Genomic DNA, 20,431 nt, shown 5'->3' on the forward strand with positions numbered 1-20,431 from the left:
CAAACAAAAATGGGATATGGATGGAAGAAAAGATAGATTCACTAATAACAATAGTCATGAAGATATTTAACAAATACAAATCAATTGCCGTAATGAGAGAACAAAAAGAACCTTAAAATACTTGAGTTCACAAATACTTACTTACTAGGCAAATGGAGAGATGGCAGTCAAGGGCAACACCTTGGTGTTTACAAAAGAGATTTTATAAAATCTTATGGAGAAGGAGGGGGAAAGATTATGAGCAGTAGAGATCAATACTCAATTTTTTAAAAGCTTATCAAAAAAATACAATGAAGAAAAGTTGTGCTGATGGAATTTAAGAGAAACTGAAAAGGGGAAAACAAATAAAAGAAAGGTGAAAAAGATCTGCAACCATTTTTTAAGACTGTAAATTCTTTCCACCATCAAGGAATATGGAGCTACCACACTTGGATTTTCACATCATACACCCACATGTATGTGTGAAGGAAATGGAAAGGATACTAATGAGAATAAAGATGAGAAAAACAGCTAGTTTAGACCAAGTGTACACAGACAAGATCTTTTATAGAGATGACATTGTTGTGAGAGCCCTGAAGGATTGATTCATAAGGTATCTAACAGAGGAGAAGATGCCAAAGTTGTGGAGGGAAATCTTTACCTATTAATTCCAAAATAGAATGATGAGGAAAACATCACTAACTATTGATCCATGTGCCTAATTTCCAATATAAATTAAAAGTTTTGTGAGAATAATATAAACACATATTGAAGATATCCTTGATAGGGATATCATTGAGAAATAGGCAATATTACAGAGTGGACCACATCTTTACCATCACATAATTAAGTGGGAAAATGTAGAGAATATAGGATCCCAATGAGCTTATTGTTTGTTGACTATTAAAAATGAGCCTTTGGTTTGGTAGAGCAAAATACTGCTGTGGAGGTATTCTTCCAACAAATTATTTCAAATACATACATCAAAATTATGCGAGGTTCACTGAAAGACATAATAACAGAGATAATCTTGTTCGATTATCATAATCATTAATATTAGGTGAGGCATAAAACAGTGTTTTGTGTGTTCACCAAAGGCATTCATACTCATGGAGGAGATTCAGGACAAAAGCCAAGATGAAGAGGGATTACCTATAGATAGTGAGGTCATCCAGATGACCCTGTTTGCAGATGATACTGTGCTGCTGAGAACAAGAGATTGATAACCCACATGTTACACTGGTATTCTTGCAATGTCAAGAGAAAGCAAGAAAGGATCATAGCACATTGAGATTGTTGCCTGTGTTGAACTTATGGTAGGACATAGCCAAAAGGTATATAAAATGAGCAGATAGGAATGGATTGAAATCTGTACCTTTGGAAGGAACATACATATTGGTTAGACTATAGATCCATTTCAATCAGGGTATTTTGCATAAATCATATTCGTATGGTTTTGGCAACAGAAGATGTCTATTCTTTAGGACACACACCAAGATTAGAACAAAGAAGTTTATTACCAGTGGGTTGCCAACTAGGTAATTAATTCAGTTTTAACTTTATATTTAAGTTAACTTTTGTTTTTGCATCACTTTGTTTTCCTTATATACTCTTCCTTCTCCCCTACCATTTGAGTCATTCCTTGTAATAGAGAATAAAAAAGAAAAAGTAGGACAAAAGCAGTTCAATAAAGTCAATCAACATATCAACTATGTATGACAACTATGTATTCCACATTCACAGACCTCCCCCACACACACATATACACACATCTCTGCAAAGATAGGAAGGGTGCGAATTTTCTTAACTCTTATCTAAGGTCAAGCTTAGTCATTTTAACTATATAGCATTCAGTTTCCATTTTTTTCTTTCTATTTTCCATTTACATTATTGTAGTCATTTATATATTGTTTTTCCCTGACTCTGCTTCCTTCACTCTGCATCAGTTCATACAAGTCTTCCCATGCTTCTCTGAATTCTTCATATTTATCATTCCTTATAGCAAATAATATTCCATTACATCTATGTAACATAATTTGTTTAGCCACTTCCTAATTGATAGACTTCTACTCTGTTTCTTTTTCTTTGCTACCACTAAAATTGTTGCTATGAATATTTAATGCTATAAGATGTTTCTGTCATTGACCTCTGCGGGGTATGTGCCTAGCCATGGGACCTCTGGGTCAAAAGATATGGCCATTTAATTCATTTTTGGCATAATCCTGAAGAATGGCTGGACCAGTTCACAGTTCCACCAATAATGTATTAGGGTGCCTATCTTGGCCCTCAAACATGGACTATTTCCATACTTTGCATATGATTCTTGTCCATGCCTCTCAAAAGTTCACCATACCGGTCTGGGAACTTCCTCCGTTTTCTTTTGAATGAATGAATAAAACATGTATCAAGCATTTACTATGTGCAAAGTGCTGTGCTACGTGCTGGGAATACAAACAGGAAAGCAAGGCAGTCCCTTCTCTCAAGGAGCTCACCTTCTAATGGGGGAAGCAACACATAAGGGAGGTTTCAACTGCAAGTCAGATGGACAGGTCCATGGTCCTTAGAGTACAGAGGCAAAGTTGATGATGCTGCCTCTTCTTTACTCTGATTTCCAGTGATAAAAATCATACCAGTTTCTGATGTTGAATTATTTTGACAGTGCCAAGGACTTTGGTGGCAAGAACTCTTTTCTGGGTCTTCAGGAGCTGTAGCTGTAGCAACTGCGGGAGCAGTTGCCAGGTTGCAACTCCACAGGGACTGCTTCCCAGGATGATAGCTGAGGGCACTACGCTGGAAGCATTGTTATTCCAAAGATTATTGAGTTTGGAGTCCCGGGCTTTTCCCACCAGAGTCTGAGGGAAGATGCTGGTTAAGATGATGGTGCTGATTTGACTTGCCTAGCATATACCACTTCCTGTCTCTCCTTCAGGGTGACGTGCTGCTTTGGCTAGGCTGCCATGCCTGTCTGGTGAGTGGCAGTTGGTTAGCAATTGGTGCGCTTGGTGGCTCCTTCTCCCCAGGAGCTACCTCCCCAGAAAATGACTATGGGGACTAGACTGGAAGCAGAATCAGTGGTCTGGGAGATGATAGTAGTTACACTCAGGGCTCTTTTGCTTATCTGTTAGTTGGTGGCAGTTGGTCAACAGTTGTTGCTGATTGTGTTAAGGAAAATGGACCCTTTCTCCATAACAATTTCTTCCCTCAATGATGGCTACAGGGGGTGGACTAGAAGTAGGTCTGGTAGTTTGGGGTATACTGCAATTCCCAAGACTGTTGGGTTCAGGCTCCTGGGATGTCCTTATCAGTATCTGAGAGCAGATGGTGGTAAAGGGGGTGGTGGTAGTTTGATGTGCCTTGGCCCATGATACCTCCATCCCCCTCTTAGGGTACCTTACTGCTTCAACAAGGCTAGCTCCCCTGTCTCATTAGTAGCAGTTGTGGTGATAGCCAACCCATTTTCCACAGGAATTGCCTCCCCAGACAACGGTTGGGCCCTGTGAGGGCTAGACCAGAAACAGAACCGTGGTCCAGGGCTCCTGCACTTATCTGCCCATTAATATCAGAAAGATACCAATGGAGTATAAAGACTTTCCTTTGGTTATCCCTCATGATTACCATGTGACCAATCCATCTTCTACATTTGTTCAGTGATGTAATTTCTTCTCTGTAATGTTTTGCAGCCTGCTTGTATGCTTCTCCATTGTCCTTCGGATGACCTTCAATTTTTATTCTTTTTTTTTCCTGGCCAATTTATTTATTTCAACAATCCGTCAAAAGGAGCCCAAAACACAAAAATTATTTTACATTTTCTTAGTTTTAAAAAACACACACAAAACCTGTTAAATTTGACTATAAAAAACAGTTCTTGGGTGCCCCCCTCCCCAAGCCCTCTCCTCCTCCTCTCTGGCCTACCACAACTCCCCCCTACAAAGAAGGATCTGTTTCTTCATTTATTTGGAGCCAGTAGACAGCAGGGCAATCAGGCCTGATGAGGCACTTATGAATAAGATATAGTTTACAGTTGGGTTGAAGTTCGTCAGGATAAAGAAAGAAGCTACAATGACCAAGATCAGGAAAAGTGTGTTATTATAGAAGATGGAGAAGGTGGTAGCTTCATAATCAGCCACTTCATTCTTCTTCCACAGGATTCGTTCTTTTTCTTTCCAAGACATCTTCCTGTTGTCAGCCTCGGAAAGTTTCCGAGTTACTTCTTTGGAGACAGTGTCCTCTCTCTTCTGGGTTACCTTGTGTTTAAGGACAAACTTGACATTCTTGTAAGCAAAAGCGACCAAGTAAGTGCTGACCAGGGTCATGACGCTGTAGAGGACCGCCAACTGCACGAGGTCCATGTGCCATATCCTCCAGTAAGAGCCAGATGGGGATGGCCGACACCATAAAGGCATTCCTGAAGAAGAGCACCGACAACTTGGCTGAGAGGTTGCGGCTGAAGTCCTGGAGGAGCATGTCCTCTTCTGACTGCTACTTGAGGCCACCCTCGGGAGCCATGGCTGGGACTGGAACACCTCAATTTTTATTCTTAAGAGAATGTATTATCTCATGAATCAGGGCCATACAACCACACCAGAATATTGGCATTAAAAAGACGGACCTTTGTTTCAGGGAGAATCCTGGGATGGGGGGAATGAAGGAAGGAAGAAAGAAAAAAGGAAGGAAAGAAGGTAGGAAGAAGAAGGAAGGAAGGAAGGAAGGAAGGAAGGAAGGAAGGAAGGAAGGAAGGAAGGAAGGAAGGAAGGAAGGAAGGAAGGAAAAAAGAGTCTATTTGCCAAGGTAATCCATCCTGCTCTCCTCCTCCTGTTCACTTCTGAGGGTCTCCAACAAGGTTGAAGGTATCCTTGATGAAAATAAGAGAAAGGAGCAAACAGGTTTTTCTACAGTCACACAACTGACTGAAATATGTAAAGAATACAAAATCCCACTGTGTCTACTGTTTGTTGATTATAAAGAAGCATTTTACATAGTACAGCAAAATTCAGCCTTGGAGGCTCTCCTTCAATAAAGAGTTTTCCATGCATATGATAAAATTGTGTAAGATTCCTTGGTAAAAGTAACCAAAGACCTTTGTTTAATGATCCTCTGATTACCAGTATCAAACAAAGCCTAAAACAGAGAAATGTAAGCTCACCAGAATATTTGTCCCTGGTGTGGAGGCTATACTACACAGAGTTCAGATGGAAAGAAAAAATGGCAAGGACCTCCAGATGCCCTTGTTTGCAAACAATGTTGTGTTCATTGCATTAAACCTCAATGAGATCTAAGACCACACAAAAGAAATCAGCCAGCAATCCACACAGTAAAAGTCAAATGGCTAAAGAATGCCTATTGTCCAGACTAAGACATGCAATTGGACAGGCAGTACATTGCATCAGTCTTAGAATACAACTATCCTAGGCAAGCACTACACAAGAACTGTGAGCTGGGTCCAGAACTTAACAGCAGGAAAAGACCAGATTAGATTCCATCTGAGAAACTACACAATGCTTTCAACAATTCCAAGCTGCTCCCTGGCACCAAAAAACTAGCTTTTCTAAAAACCAATATTCTCCCAGAGATGCTATGTGGCTATGAATCATAGAACATCCTGATTTCAAAACAACAACAAAATTGTGGGTGACACAACGAATACAGTGAGGGGAGGGGAAGGAGGGTTGGGAGTGGACTGCAGCACGACATCACTGCCAGTTTGTGCACCAAAAAATAAAATGTATCACCCTGGAAACGAATAATCAGAAAAGGAGGCGAGTCAGTTGAACGTCAAGATTCAGCAGAAAGCAATAAACTGACCAAATGGTGCACTGATATTGACGGAATGTTCAAAGACTTAGAGAAAGACCTCTAGCATGTTAGGTGGGTCCTCTATGGAGAATTTATGGAAGGACATAGACAGGAATTGAACAAGATGAGAATATGTGAGCAGGTTCCAATCTGCACCACTGGAATGACTGACCACATTAACAAGATCACAGATCCCTCAAAGTCCATTGGGCAACAGAAAGGGCACTCGAGATAGAGTTAGAGGTCCTGGGTTCAAATGTCCACTCTACTACATGTTACTCCTACATGACCTTGAGAAAATCATTTAATGTCTGATGACCTCAAGTTCTTCACCTAGTCTAATCAGACTAGACAGAATCTAAATCTATGAACATATGAATTTGTATCTATATTATTTTTCTGACTTACAGGTAGAGATTGTTCCATCCCTAAATGTGGCTATAGCCTAAATGCATTCTCACTAGTGCAATTATTTTTTGCCACAGAGAAATCCTGCTTTTAAACCTACCAAGAAAATATGAATTAGCACCCTATTCCCCATGACACTGAGAAAAACAGGAAGAATTTTATGAACTAATTCTTGACTTTACAAAAAAAAAAGCTTATTGATGTATCCAAATTATTCAAATTACCAAAAAAACCCTCATTTATTCATTTTTTTTTAAATACTCACTTTATGTAATAGGGGAAAGCATTCCACAGAGGGGGCTGGAGAGAAGGATTGCAAAATAAAGGGGGGCAAAGAGAGCCCATTGCCATAATTTGGAAATACACACTGAAGGCAAAATTCCAGGAGAAACCTTAATATAAGCTTCCTTCCTGTGCCTAATATAGAATTGTTTGGCTTTTAATTCCCCTTAAAAACAGCAACAACTTCCAGAGAAAGGTGAATTTGGTTTGGGTTTTCTGCTATGGAATGAAAAATAATTTGTTTAAGGCTTTTAATTCTATCTGAAAAGTTGCCCCAGGTCTCCTGATCCTACAAGTGATCCTTCACGCCTGCAGTTTGTCAGTTACCAATTTAAAGATAAAAATTGACTGAAACATTTAATGCTAAAGTCATGGAAAATATGGTATCCCCATGGTCCCCAGAAAGTTGATTGGAGGGGAGAATATTAAACTGTCTCCAGTACACCTACTCCTAAATTGTTAAGCTGAAATCTTCTTGAGGATCCCCCTAAACCTCCTTCCAGAAAAACTAATGGAGGAAGACTAATATTAGGAAAACACTAAATGAACCAAACAACAGGAAATGGACAATGGTTTGCCGAGTAACCGGTTTTTGTTCATGCGAATGTAGGACCTTGTATGTGCCACTGGGTGCAAACTCCCTAGAAGGGAAAATAACCTAATTCAGGAGCATCCTTTCAGAATACTGCTCCATTTGGGAAAGGGGGAGAGATGAGGAGGAGGAAAGAGGAGAAAAGGCGAAGTTGAGGGGGGGAACCCTCGGGCAGACAAACACCTACAGACCAGGTGCTCCTATCTGCTGAAAAGAGCCAGTATTTTCCTTTTTCTCTGAGGCTGAAGCCCACATTTCAGATAGGACACGCGTCTGCTTATCAGGAGAACAGGCGAATATTTCCGCAACATAAGATTATTGTGGTGGCTACGATTTTCCTAACCTCCAGCTACAATCCTCGCAACCAATCTCTCAAAGTGGAACAGCATACAAAATTTGCTTCTCCTGCTCTCAGGTCTCACACACACACACACACACACACATAAACAATTTTGCATATATTTAAATCTCCTTTGCTGGTTTCTTTCTCCACGTCCCCAACCCCCCAAAAAAAGAAATTACAAAAATCCGTCATTTATCTCTTTTCCTTGCACCTCCATCTATCAGTGTTTCAAAGCCAGTCTCCTCGAATGTACAGCGGAGCAGGAGATGGGAAGCTTAATGGGAGTCTGCTCCTGACTGTGCAAACCCACACAGAGAGAGGACAGGAGCGCCTGCATTTGCATACATATTAAACGAGAGCAGTAAAAAATGCAGACATGCAAACCATTTGGACAAGGCTTGCCTCGGCAATGCGGCCTGCCAGGGAATCAATCTTCTGGTTTCTTAAAGGAAACCTGCTTTGGAAAGGGAGGCAAAGTCAGGAGGGGCTCTACCTTGGAGAGGGAATTAAGGACTGAGGGGAGAGTCATGTTCAATCTTCCAGGGGGGAATTGGGCCTCCTGGTTCTCGTGACACTTTAATTCCAAGGCCAACGGAGCCAGGCAAGGAGAGACAACATAGTCTGCTCGAAAGAGCAGTGGACTCTGGGAATCAGTAGAGCAGGCTCCTGGCCCTAGCTGTACTATTAACTTGCTTTGCAACCTTGAACAACGTTCTTAACCTCCGGGAGCTATAACGGCCTCATTTGTAAAATAGGGGGTGGGAGAGCTTGAACCAGGTGACCTTGAAGGTACCTTCCAGGTCTAACATTTTATATATTTTGAAGGCAAAGTCGAGGCATTTGAATTCCCCTATCTTCCCTAATTCCCCATTCAATTCAACAAACACATATCATGCACTTATAATGTGCAGGACTCTGTTCTAGGCTCTGGGGACACAAAGACCAAAAAAAAAAAAAGAGCTGGTTCCTGGACTCACTCCTTCGTTCCACTTTTGGACAGCTCTAAATGTTAGGAATTTTTTTTCCCTGATATCAGTTCTAAATTTGCCTCTTTGCAACTTCCACCCACTGCTTCTAGTTCTCCCTCTGGGGGCCAAAAGAACAAGTCAAATCCCTTTTCCATAATGATATCCTTTTAAGTCCTTGAATACAGCTATCACATCCCCCCTGAGTCTTATCTTCTCCAGGCTAAATATCTTCAGTTCCTTTTATCAGTCTTCATGTGGCATAGACATAAGTCCCTCCACCATTCTGATTGTTCTTCCTCTGGACACTGAAGCTTACATATGTCCTTCCTAAAATGTGATAACCAAAATGGAACGTGATATGCCAGATGTGGTTCTGGCCAAGGCAGAGAATAGAAAAATGATCACTTCCTAATTCCTGGTAGCTGCACTTCTTCATGTAGCCTAAGATCACATTCATTTTTTTTTTTTTGGCTGCCATGTCCCGCTGTTGACTCATACCGAATTTGCAGTCCATTAAAACCCCCAGATCTTTTTTCAGACAAACTGTTATCAAACCATACTTGTATTTGTGAAGTTGAGTTCTTGAACCCAAGTGTAAGCCTATATTATTTATACCTGTTAAACATTAGCTTATTAGATTAGGCCCAACTTTCTAACCTGCAAAGACCTTAATGGATCCTGACCATCATCAAGGGTTTTAGCTATCCCTCCAAGCTTTGTGTCATTTGCCGATCTGACGAGCATCCTTTCTCTGTCTTTACCTAAGCCATTGATGAATATGTTAAACATTATAGGGTCAAGCACATTTGTTTGACATCCTTGGAACACTTTTTTCTTCTGGCCTTTCAACCAGTTTTAGACTATACTCTCGTCTGCCACACATCTCTCCATCTTTAACATAAGAATAGCATGAGATGTTTTGTTAAAAATCTACATCAACTATATCTGTAGTATTTCTCATCAGCTATCTAATTTCACCGAGCTACTAAAAAAAAAAAAGGGAAATAAGGTTAGTGTGATATGACCTGTCCGTGGTGAAGCTATGCTGGTGCTTTATAATCGTTGCTTCTTTTTCTAGAGATTCAGTCAATAAGCATTTATTATGTGTCTACTATATGCCAGGCACTAGGCTAAGTGCTGAAGAAACAAAAAGAGGCAAAAGACAGTCCCTGCTCCTAAGGAGCTCACAATCCAATGGGGGAGACAAGTGAACAGACAAATAAACCATATATGAGTGTGTTTATGTATGTATATATACGTACCATTTATTTATATATTTTGTATACATACATACATACCATATATACTTACCATGTATTAACCATACACACATATAATATACATAGATATATGATAAATAGGAAATAATTATCAGAATGAAGGCATTAGAATTAAGAGGAAAGGATTCCAAAACTTGAAGGAAGCCAGAGGCACAAATGAGGAGGGAGAGTGTCCTATGAATGGGAGACAACCAGAGAAAATGGCTAAGCCAAGAGATGGAGCATCTTATTCATGGAACAGCAAGGCTCCATTGTTACTGGATCCATTAATAATCAATTCTGGGATTTTCCTAGATTTGTAGTCATGCTCACTGGCATATAGCTTGTAGCTTCTATTACCTTCCCATTTTTGAATACTTGGGCAGTATTTGCTTCTTCAGTCCTACTGTATCTCTCTTGTTTACTATTATCTTTCAAATATTATTGACAATGGCTCAGTAAGAAAGAGCTCTGCCAGTTCTTTCAGTACCCAAATTGATGTAGTTCATCTGGCCCAGGTCTCTTGAATTTATCGAGGGCAGCTAAGTTCCATCTTACGATTTCTTTACTTTTAAATAACTCCTCATTATCCATTTCTGTTTTGCCCTTTCCAGTCCATAGGTCATTCTCCTTGCAAAGAAAATAAAAGCACATGTGAATTAAACAGCTCTGTCTTCTCTATGTTGTCAGTTACTATCATTTCATCCACCCCAAGCAGTGGTCCTCTCCTTTCTTTGATCTTCCTTTTTTCTCACATTATAGCTTTAAAAAAAATTGTCATTCTCACCATCATCAGCTCATTCTAAGCTCTAGCACTCATCACACTGTTGTTAAAGTACTTCATCAGGCTTTTGTTTTCATCCTCAGTAACCGGCCCTTGCTTCCATCTTCTGTATAAATCTAAAATCTGAATAGATTGGTGAATCTCCTCTCCCCATACATTCAAATTGGTTTCTTCAGCCTACTCCCATTTTCCCTCCCCTTCTGATTTTCTTCTGTCTTCAAGATTTCATTCTTGAAAGTTTCCCTTCCTTCCTGGGCTTACTTCATCCTGCAGAACTTTAGTACTCAGGATCCTACCTTTCCTTCCTCTGAACCTTTCAAAACCTATGGCTTGAGTCAGAGTATGCTCAGCTGTCCACTCCTTTTTCACATACTCTAGACGAAAATGGTCACTTCCTCCACAACCTTTCTATCATTTTTACTCCAGAAATGGGGTAATTGGTGAGAATCAGATCCACAACAGATTTCTCCCCCATTCCTTGTTGGTTCTTCCATTCAATTGTTGTTAAGGCAAGTGAAGAAGTTGGTAGAGAGAGAGAGAGAGAGAGAGAGAGAGAGAGAGAGAGAGAGAGAGCACGCAAGCAAGCACTCTAGTATGTATCTGGTAACTGAAGTCCCTCCTCACTATTCTATGATATCTCTGCTAACTGCCATCTCTAATTCAGCACATTCCATCAGAGGTAACATAAGGGAAGACATTCACCTAGGAGGGTTACATGAAGTTCATGGTTCAACTAAGTTCTAAGATCTACAATGATCCTGCCCTGTGGAAAACAGGCGCACCCGTTATGGACTTCTCTGAGGAAGGAAAGTTAACACCAAGAGAAGAAGGTATCAACATCTCTAAGAAGCTAACAAGGGAACCTTACACATGGTAGATGCTCAGTATAGTGTTCTACATATAATAGGCCCTTGGCAAATGTCTGTTGGATGACTGAATGTGTTGACCAATTGGTCTTAGGTTCCAGATTCTGAGAGTAAGTTCTCTTTGTCATAGAATCACAGACTTTCAGAGTTGGAAGGAACTTCAGAGGTCACTTGGTCCAACATACCCCTGAACCTGAATTGCCGCCATATCATTGTCAAGCTATCATCAAGCTTCTGCTTGAAGACCTCCAGTGGGAGGGAACCCACCACCACCAGAGGCAGCCCTTTTCATTTTTGGATACTTATAATTAATAGAAAAAAAAGTTTTCTATAACATTAAGCCAAAACCAGCTTCTCTGAAATTTCCACCAATTGCTTCCAGGACCATGCCCTGGGCCAAGAAGAACAAGTCTTATCTCTCGTCCACGTACCAGTCTTTCAGATACTTGAAGACCACTATTATATCTCCTCCAAGTCTTCTCTTCTATAGACTAAAGAGACCCAAGTCCTCTAATATTCCTAACACAGCACGTTCTCCAGTTCCCTCACCATCCTGCTCACCCTCTTCTAGATTCATACCAACATGGCAATGTTCTTCCCAAAATGTGACTCCAAGAACTGGTCTGATCAGAGTAGAGGACACAGAAGCTATCACCTTCCTAGATTCTGGATTTCCTTTTTTATTTTTTTTATCATGAACTTAATTATTAGCAGACATAAACATTTCAACATACAAAGACCAAAAACTAGAATCACATATCAAACTGTGAACTTGCTATGAACACAGCTCATTTTTAAAGGCATATTAAATTGAGCAAGGTGGTAACCAAACTGCCCTGTTTGTGTCCCCTTCTGAACTTCTTTTTTCTGTATAATTTTTACTGTTTAATGATACCTTTCATTTCTTTTTTTATGTCTTTCTTAATGCAGTCCAAGATCACACTGGCTTTTTTTGTCTGCCATTTCATACTACTGACTCATACTGACCTTTCAATCCACTAAACTAAAACTCCCAGGCATTGTGTTGGGCTCTGGGAATACAACAAATATGAAACACGCCCTCCCATAAAGGTGCTTACAGTCTATTGAGGGAAACATGTACACGTGTAAGTCCTTCACTCAGGAGACTTCTAAGGAAATTCTGTATCAGCTCTGGATACCAGCCACCTGCCCGAGGCTTCTTTGCTCCAGAGTCTTCTCCAGTACTCCCGAGGCCTTTTTTTGTTCAGACCCACTCCAAATTGCCAGTTCCTGACTCTTGTCCAGATTCCCCCAGCTTGTTACCTTCATCTGTTCCTGGCCTCTTGGGTCTCCTAAGACTCAATATCACCATCTGCTCTGAGGTTGGACGTCAAAGGAGGCCCTTGAACATCTGATCACTTGTCTCCCTCAACAGACCTTTCTCTAGCCATTGACCATCTTCCTTAATGGTTAGTGCTGCATTCTTATCCTATTTTACCCTTCCCAGCCCAATGATTCTGAATCCCCATTCCCCACCTATCATTGCTTTAGTGGTTTCATCAGAGGATTCCAAGATTATATATCAAGCCCAAATCTCTGTCCTGAATTTTAGTCCCACATCACCAACTATCTGTTAAACATCTCCAGTTAGATGTCCTGTGCATCTCAAATTCAACATATCCAAACCAGAACTCATTATTTTCCCCTTCTACTCTTCCTAACAACCCTATTTTTGTCAATGGCACCATTGACATTCTAGTCAAATAGGTTTGCAACCTCAGCAGTAGCATCTACTCTTCACTTTCTTTTGCCTTTCATATCAGATAAGTTGTCAAGGTTTATCAATTCTATCTCCATGATCTATTTTGCATCCATCCACTTCTTTCCATTCACACAGCCCTGCTCTAGTTCAGGCCTTCCACAGTGAGCGCTCTCTCTCTCTCTCTCTCTCTCTCTCTCTCTCTCTCTCTCTCTCCCTCTCTCTCTCACTCACTCACTCTTGCTCTCTCTGTCTCTCTGTCTATGTCTCTCTCTCTCTCTGTCTTTCTCTCTTTCTCTGTCTCTGTGTCTCTCTCTGCCTGTCTGTCTGTCTCTCTCTATTGCAATAACCTCGTAATTGGTCTCCCTGCCTTTAGTCTCTTCTACCTCCAAGCAAGCTTCCACACAGCTAGCAAATCGTAACCCTAAAACACAAGTCTGACTGTTACTCCCTGGCTCAAGAAGCTCCCATGGCTCCCTCTTGTCTCTACAATAAACTGTCAACTCTTCTGTTTGACTCTAAAGCCCTTCACAGTATGGCTTCGTTCTGTCTTTCCAAGTTTATCATACATGATTTTCCTTTACCCAATTTATAGTCTAATCAAACTGGTTCCTTCCTGTTCCTCATAAATCACATTCCATCTCTTGTTTCTGGACCTCTGAACAGACTGTCCCCCATGCCTGGTATAGATTCCTTCCTTACCTTCCCCACTTGGAACCCTTAGCATTCTTCAAAGCTCAGCTCAGATACTAGCTCCTACAGGAAGCCTATCCTCATTCCCCTAGTAGTTTCTGCCCTCCCCCCAACTCCAAAACGTTTCTGTATATATTTTGCATTTAATTTTCTATGAACGTGTCCCCCAGTAGAATATCAGCTCCTTGAGGAGAGAGGCGATGCCCAGCACATGAGAGTTGCTTAAATACATGATTATTGAATTGAATGGAACTGAGTTGTGTCTTGAAGGACTGCTCTTTCTCCATTTCATTAAAGGAAACCAGGAAGGCCTAGAATGTTTTCTATATTTGCTATGCCGAAGTCCATAATCAAATCCATTTCTTCTTCTACAAGAATCCTGGCAGAATTCTGGAATGTGTTAGTAAAGGAATGGTTCATGAGCCTTTGTGAGGGGAATCTGTGATCAGTAAGAGCCAGCATAGCCTCACCAGGGAGAGGTCCCGTCAGCCTAAAGCCATTTCCTTTTCTGACAGTTACTGGACTGATAGATCAGGGGATTCTTTAGGCATGGTATGCCCAGATTTCAGCATTTGATAAAGTTTCTCACACTATGTTTGTTAATAAGTTTCAATGATTATTAAGGATTAAGTGACTATATTTTATAACCAGTGCATCTCCCTAATGCTCACAACCTCCCTGTGAAGCAGGTAATTCAGGCAGTATTATCCCCATTTTATAGCTGAGGAAACAGTCGACTGACATTCAGTGATTTGCCCAAGATCAGAAACCAGGATGTTAACCTAGGTCTTCCCACAAATCCACTGTTCTTTCCCTTCTCCCCAAACTATCTGTTTGCTTTCTTTCTTTCATCTTTTAAAGATGCTCTTGAAATTTTCCTTTAAGAGGTCTCTTCGAATAGCAGCTGCAGCAAATGTTTTTTTTGAGAGCCTACTGGATGTAAGGCACAGTGGTAGGAGATACAAATAATGAAAGAGACATTCTCCAACTTCAAGAAACTTAGCATAGTAAGAGAGATAAGACATGTATACACTTGCACACACACATGCACAGATATAGTATCAAAGAATGTCAAAGTTGAAAGGAGCCTTAAAAATCATTTAATCCAAACTCCACATTTTAAAGAAGGAAACTGAGGCCCCAAAGGATTGAATAACTTGGCCAAAATCATACCTGGTTAAGTGCCATGATATGAAGCCAAATCTTCTGAATTAATCATTCAAATGCATCTGCTTGCTGCCAAATAAAGAATAAAGACAAAAAAGTACTTCAAGGGCAGAAAAGAGGGAGAGATCACTGTAGGCTATAGGCTGAAATCAGGGAAAGCTTCATAGAGGAAGTGAGATTTGAGCTGAGCCTTGAAGGATGGGTCGAACTTAAGTAAATGGCAAGGGTAGGTGGTTCCACGTGAGGGGAATGTCATGAACAAATGACCCCAAAGTAAGACACTTGATCTGATCTTAGGATGATGGCACCAGCTTGGTCCAGCCCTTAAGCCATCAACCAAACTTCTCCAGAAATAATATTAGCAAAGTCTCCCAGATATGACTCTATGTCCTGCTCAGGACATTAACCCCGGAACAGGCTTTGGGAAGGCCATTTGTTTTTATTCCAGGTATAAGAAGTTTATTCCAGGTATAAGAAGTTTTATTCCAGGTATATAAAATATAGTCACTATCAATACTGACTTTCATACAACTTAAAACATCTGGGTGTCCACTCAAGCTTCAGTCTGACTGTCCATATGAAACTGCTACTGAGATGGGAAGAACATTGGACTGAGAGTCAGGGGACCCAGGTTCTAGTCCCAGCTTTTCTACCAATTCACTAGTTGACCTCCAGCAAATCACTTTCCCTCTCTGGGCTTCAGTTTCTTCATCTGTAAGATAAGAGCTGCTAGGTGGCTCAGTAGGTAGAGTACTGAACCTAGAGTTAGGAAGACCTGAGTTCAAATCTGTCCTCAGTCACTTAACACTGTTTGACTCACTTTCCTCATCTGTAAAATGAGCTGGAGAAGGAAATGGCGAACCACTCCAGTATCTTTGCCAAGAAAACCCCAGATAGGGTCATGAAGAGTCAGACACGACTAAAACAACTGAACAACAACAACAAAAAAATGAGGGAGCTGGGCTACATGGTCTGTAAAGGTCCCTTCCAGCTCTACAATGCTATGAATGTGAACTGCATCAGTGGTTTTCCTCCATTCTGTTTCTCTCTATCCTCCTTTCCCTACATGTCTTAATTTCTTTGCAGCTTAGTATGTAAGCTTCTTTTTTCTCTTTCTCACTTCCTACTCCCACTATATAGCTCTCGCTCTCGCTCTCTCTCTCTCTCTCTCTCTCTCTCTCTCTCTCTCTCTCACTCTCTCTCTCTCTTTCTTTCCTTTGTTTAATCCTCTCCTTCTGTGTGCCTTTCTTTCTTCTTTGTACTCTTTCCTTCTGTGTGGCTGTCTCTCTCTTCTCTTCTGTTTCTCTCACAGTTGTATCTTACTCTCTGCATTTCTCCTTCCTTTTTCATGATCTCTCCCTCTGTGTATCTCTCTGGCTTTCATCTGATTGTCTCTCTATATCTGTCCCTCACCTCTGTCTCCCTTTCATTTGCTCTCCTTCCTTCTCTTTCTCCCTTTGTCTCTTTCTCTCCCTCCCCCCACATTTGTCTTTCTCCCTTTCTCCTTCAGTATGTCTCTCCTCTCTTTCACATTCTCTCTCTCCCTCTCTCTCTTTTTCTCTCTCTCTCTCTTTTTCTCCCTCTCTCTCTCCTTCTCTGTCTGTCTCTCTCTTTTTTCCCTTATTTATCTCCCTCTCCCTCTGTACTTGTCTCTCTACTCTGTCTCTCCCTGCAGTTCTCTCACTCTTTCTCTCTCTTTCTCTCCACCTTTCTTCCCATATTTATCTTCCCCTCCCTCTGTATGTATCTCTCTACTCTGTCTCTGCCTGTAATTCTCTCTCCCTCTTTGTATAAGTCTCCACTCTAGCCCTCTACAAGCCTATATAAAGCATAGATCAGATTCTGCAGCCCAGCCATGTCTGTTCCCTTGTTTGGCTGCAACCAGGGTTGTGGGTGCTTAAGGAAACTGCCAGAGTGAGAAACACAAGAGGAGAGGCACCGAGTTACAGGAACAGAGACCAATTTCACATCCTACTCAGTGGATTGCTCAACACAGAGTATCAGCAGAAGTTGTTTCCCGGCCTACTGGCCGGCCCTACCACCCACAGCCTCTCTCTGCATTGCACACATTCCAAGCAAACCTCGAAGCACAGCAGCCCCGGAAAGGGGGAACTGCAGCAGACAGCAGCACCAAGGCCAATGGAGCCAGAAATATTTAACCCTTTCCCCACAGCAGTTCTCTCTGAATCTACCTTCTGCTTTTGGAAACTGGGCTGTGCCTCCTGCCCTCTCTTAATCAGCTGTCCACAGAACAGAGCTCCAGATGGAACAGGACACTGCCGAGCGGAGAGAGACAAGCGAGCTGGGATGGTAGGCTCCTGAATTCCTTTCCACAAATGTCATTTCAGCAAGCATTCATTAAGTGCCTACTATGTACAAGGCATTATGCTGGGTCCTAGAGATATAAAGATGAAATTTTAAAACAGAGCTTACATTCTAATGAGGTGGGTGCAACATTTAAATAGATAAATAAAGAATAACTTAACAAGAAAAAAAATACTAATGGCGGGGGGGGTCAAAAAAGGCTTCTTGTAGATGATGGCACTTGGGTTGATCTTTGAAAGAGTGTGAGAATTCTCAGAAGCAGTGATGAGGAAGGGGTGCATTACAGGCATGGAGTCAGGAGATTGGGTACTGAGTTGAGGGGAACAGTCATAGGGTAGTTGGGCTGGAACAGAGAGTGGATGAAGGGTAGTATTGTGTTCCTAACCCATTCACTTGTTGGATGAGATTAGGTAAATCATTTATGGTCCCTGAGCCTCAGTTTGTAAGGCATGGATGGCATCTATTGTGAAGTGCTGGGGGATATGAGAAAGAAAGAACGAAATGTGATCCTGGCCTTCTAGGAGCTTCCGATCTAGGCACGAAGATAAAGCATGGCCAAATCCTTATCACATGAGATAGTGTGATAAGTGCCACAAAAGAGGGCTAGGGGAGGGTTCCATCAGTAGGTCCCACTTCAGAATCCCCGGGATGTTGCAACATCAGCTCCAGGGCCCTAAGCGCCTCATGGCTTCACTGCTGGAGCTTGGTCCTTTAAGAGAAACAAGGAAGTGGTGTACCTAGTTGTGCAAACAAAAGCAAAAAAAATTGTTTTAAATCACTCCTCACAGGATGTTCATACTCATGTTACTAATTCTAGTCTGTATATGTCTCTCTATAGATGGAATACTAGTGTTGCACTCTCCTGAAGGCCATGCTGGTTGTTACTAGGCACATATATTCTCCATTCAGAGCAGGGTAGAAAACATGTATAGGCCTAGCTTCCCCTAACTAGATCATAAACTGTCTAAGGAGAACAAGTCTTCTAAGAGTCTCGTAAGAAAGCCTCCTTTTCTACCTAAACCCTCACCACAGCTAGGTGACTCTGGGATCGCTAAAGTCAAGAAGACCTGAGTTCAAATCCAGCCTCAGATACTTACTAGCTGTGTGACCATGGGCAAATCACTTAACCACTGTCTGTCTCAGTTTCCTCAGCTGTAAAATGAAGATAATAATAGCACCTACCTCCCAAAGTTTTGTGAGGATCAAATGAGATAGTTATAAAATACTTAGCTCAGGGCCTGACACATAGCAGGCTCATAATAAATGCTTGTTTTGCTTGTTTCTTTCCTTTCTTCCTTCCCTTCTCTCCCCTACCCCAACCCAAGACTCTGAAAACAGTAAATGTCCTATAAATCATAGAATGTCAAAGCTGGGAGGGACTTTAGAGATCATCTAATCTGACCTATTCATTGTGAGGATGAAGAAGTAGAAGCCCATATAATAACTGACATTTATATCGCACCTTCAAATTGGCAAAGTGATTCACATTTATGATCTAATTTGAACCTTACAAAAACCCTGTGACGTAAGTGCTATAGACATCACGAACCTCACTTACAGATGAGAAAACTAGGGCTCAGAGTAGCTTTGGCCAGAGAAATGCTAAGTTTCAGATTTGAACCCAGTCATTCCTGACTCCAGAACCAGCACACTATTCACTATTCCAGCTTGAAACGGAGATGAACCAACTTAGCCAATATCATATAGTAAGCTGGGGCTGTCAACTGATTACTGGTTCCTGTTCACTAGACTCAAAAGTAACTGGAGGCATGAATTCCAAATGCCAACACCAAGAATCCTGCATGAAGGACTGGAGTTGGGAATGGGGGCAACTAGTGTGATAGGAAAACAAGGTGATCCTAGTTAAATATGTACCATTTTCACTGATATCAACAAAAAGTTGATGACCTGGAATTCTCATCTCTCCACATACCTCACATTTATGTGCTCATTTCATGTAGTCTAGAAACACCAAGGTCAAAAAGGAGTGAGATCTAAACCCATTTATTCATTCAATTCTCTTCTCTGACCGTAATTTCCTGTTCTATCTCTCCTACTCCCTTACTCCTCTATAGCTGTTCTTTACTCTTATTGTAATCTTTGGACCCTCAATTTTTGCATATTCTCCTGGTCTAACAAGTCTGTTCTTGCTTGAGTTTGTCAGCTTAACATTTATTAAGTTTCTACTATGTGCTAGACATACTAAGCATGGGGACACAAAGAAAGGTAAAAGACAGTCTCTGCTCTTGAAGAGCTCGCTCTAATGGGGAGACAACATGTAATCAACTGTGTATGAACAAGCTATATGCAGGATAAATAGAGAATAATCAACAGAGGGAAGGCAAGTAGAATGAAGGACGATCGGGAAAGACTTCCTGTAGAAGGTGATATTTTAGCTGGGATTTGAAGGAAGCCAGGGGAGCTAGGAGATGGAAAAGAGGAGGGAGAGCATTCCAGGCATGGGGGACAGTAAGAGAAAATGTCCAGAGTCCAAAGATGGAGTGTCTTGTTCTAGCAATGAGGCCAGTGACACTGGATCACAGAGTACATAGTAGGGTGTAAGGTATAAGAAGACAGGAAAGGATGGGGATGGGATGGTGGAGCAGGTTATGAAAAGCTTTGTATGCCAGACAGAGGATTTTTTATTTGATCCTGGAGGTGATAGGGAGCCACTGGAATTTATTGAGAAAGGGAGGACATAGTCAGATTTGCATTTTAAGAAAATTACTTTGGTAGATAAGTGAAGGATGGACTAGAGTTGGGAGAGACTTGCGGCAGGCCACCAGCAGCTATTGCAACAGTCTAGGTGATAAGGGCCTGAACTAGAATGACAATATCAGAGGAGAAAAGGGCACATGTGCAAGAGATGTTATGAAGGTAAGATCATGAGAGAGAGTGTAGAATCAAAGCTGACACCCAGGTTGCAAGCCTGGTAGACTGGGAGAGTACTTCCTGAGTAATAGGGAAGTTAGGAAGAAGGGACAGTTTGTGAAAAAAAAGGATAGTAAATTCAGTTTTGGACATGTTGAATTTAAGATATCTGAGGAATGTCTAATTCAAGACATCCAAGAGGCAGATAGAATTGTGAAGCTGGAAGGATTAGGAGGACTGGAGAAGTACATTTGAGAATCATCAGCTTAGAGATGAAAATTGAATCCATGTGAGCTGATGAGCTCACCAAGTAAAATAGAGGGAGAAGAGAAGAGGGCCCAGGAGAGGCCATTGTCTGCTAGAATAAGGGGAAGCCTCATA

General features: G+C 41.3%; 1 long non-coding RNA gene and 1 pseudogene across 3 annotated transcripts in view; both read right to left on the bottom strand.

The window, feature by feature from the left end:
- Window positions 1–20,431, bottom strand: part of LOC110193649 (uncharacterized) — a 266,032-nt gene that overhangs the window by 94,150 nt on the left and 151,451 nt on the right. The window lies entirely within an intron of this gene.
- On the bottom strand, window positions 1,478–4,621 carry LOC144455894 (translocon-associated protein subunit gamma pseudogene; annotated as a pseudogene).

This window comes from Phascolarctos cinereus, unplaced genomic scaffold (assembly GCF_003287225.1).
Source record: "Phascolarctos cinereus isolate Bilbo 61053 unplaced genomic scaffold, phaCin_HiC Scaffold_2;HRSCAF=192, whole genome shotgun sequence".
Taxonomy (NCBI): Eukaryota; Metazoa; Chordata; class Mammalia; order Diprotodontia; family Phascolarctidae; genus Phascolarctos; species Phascolarctos cinereus.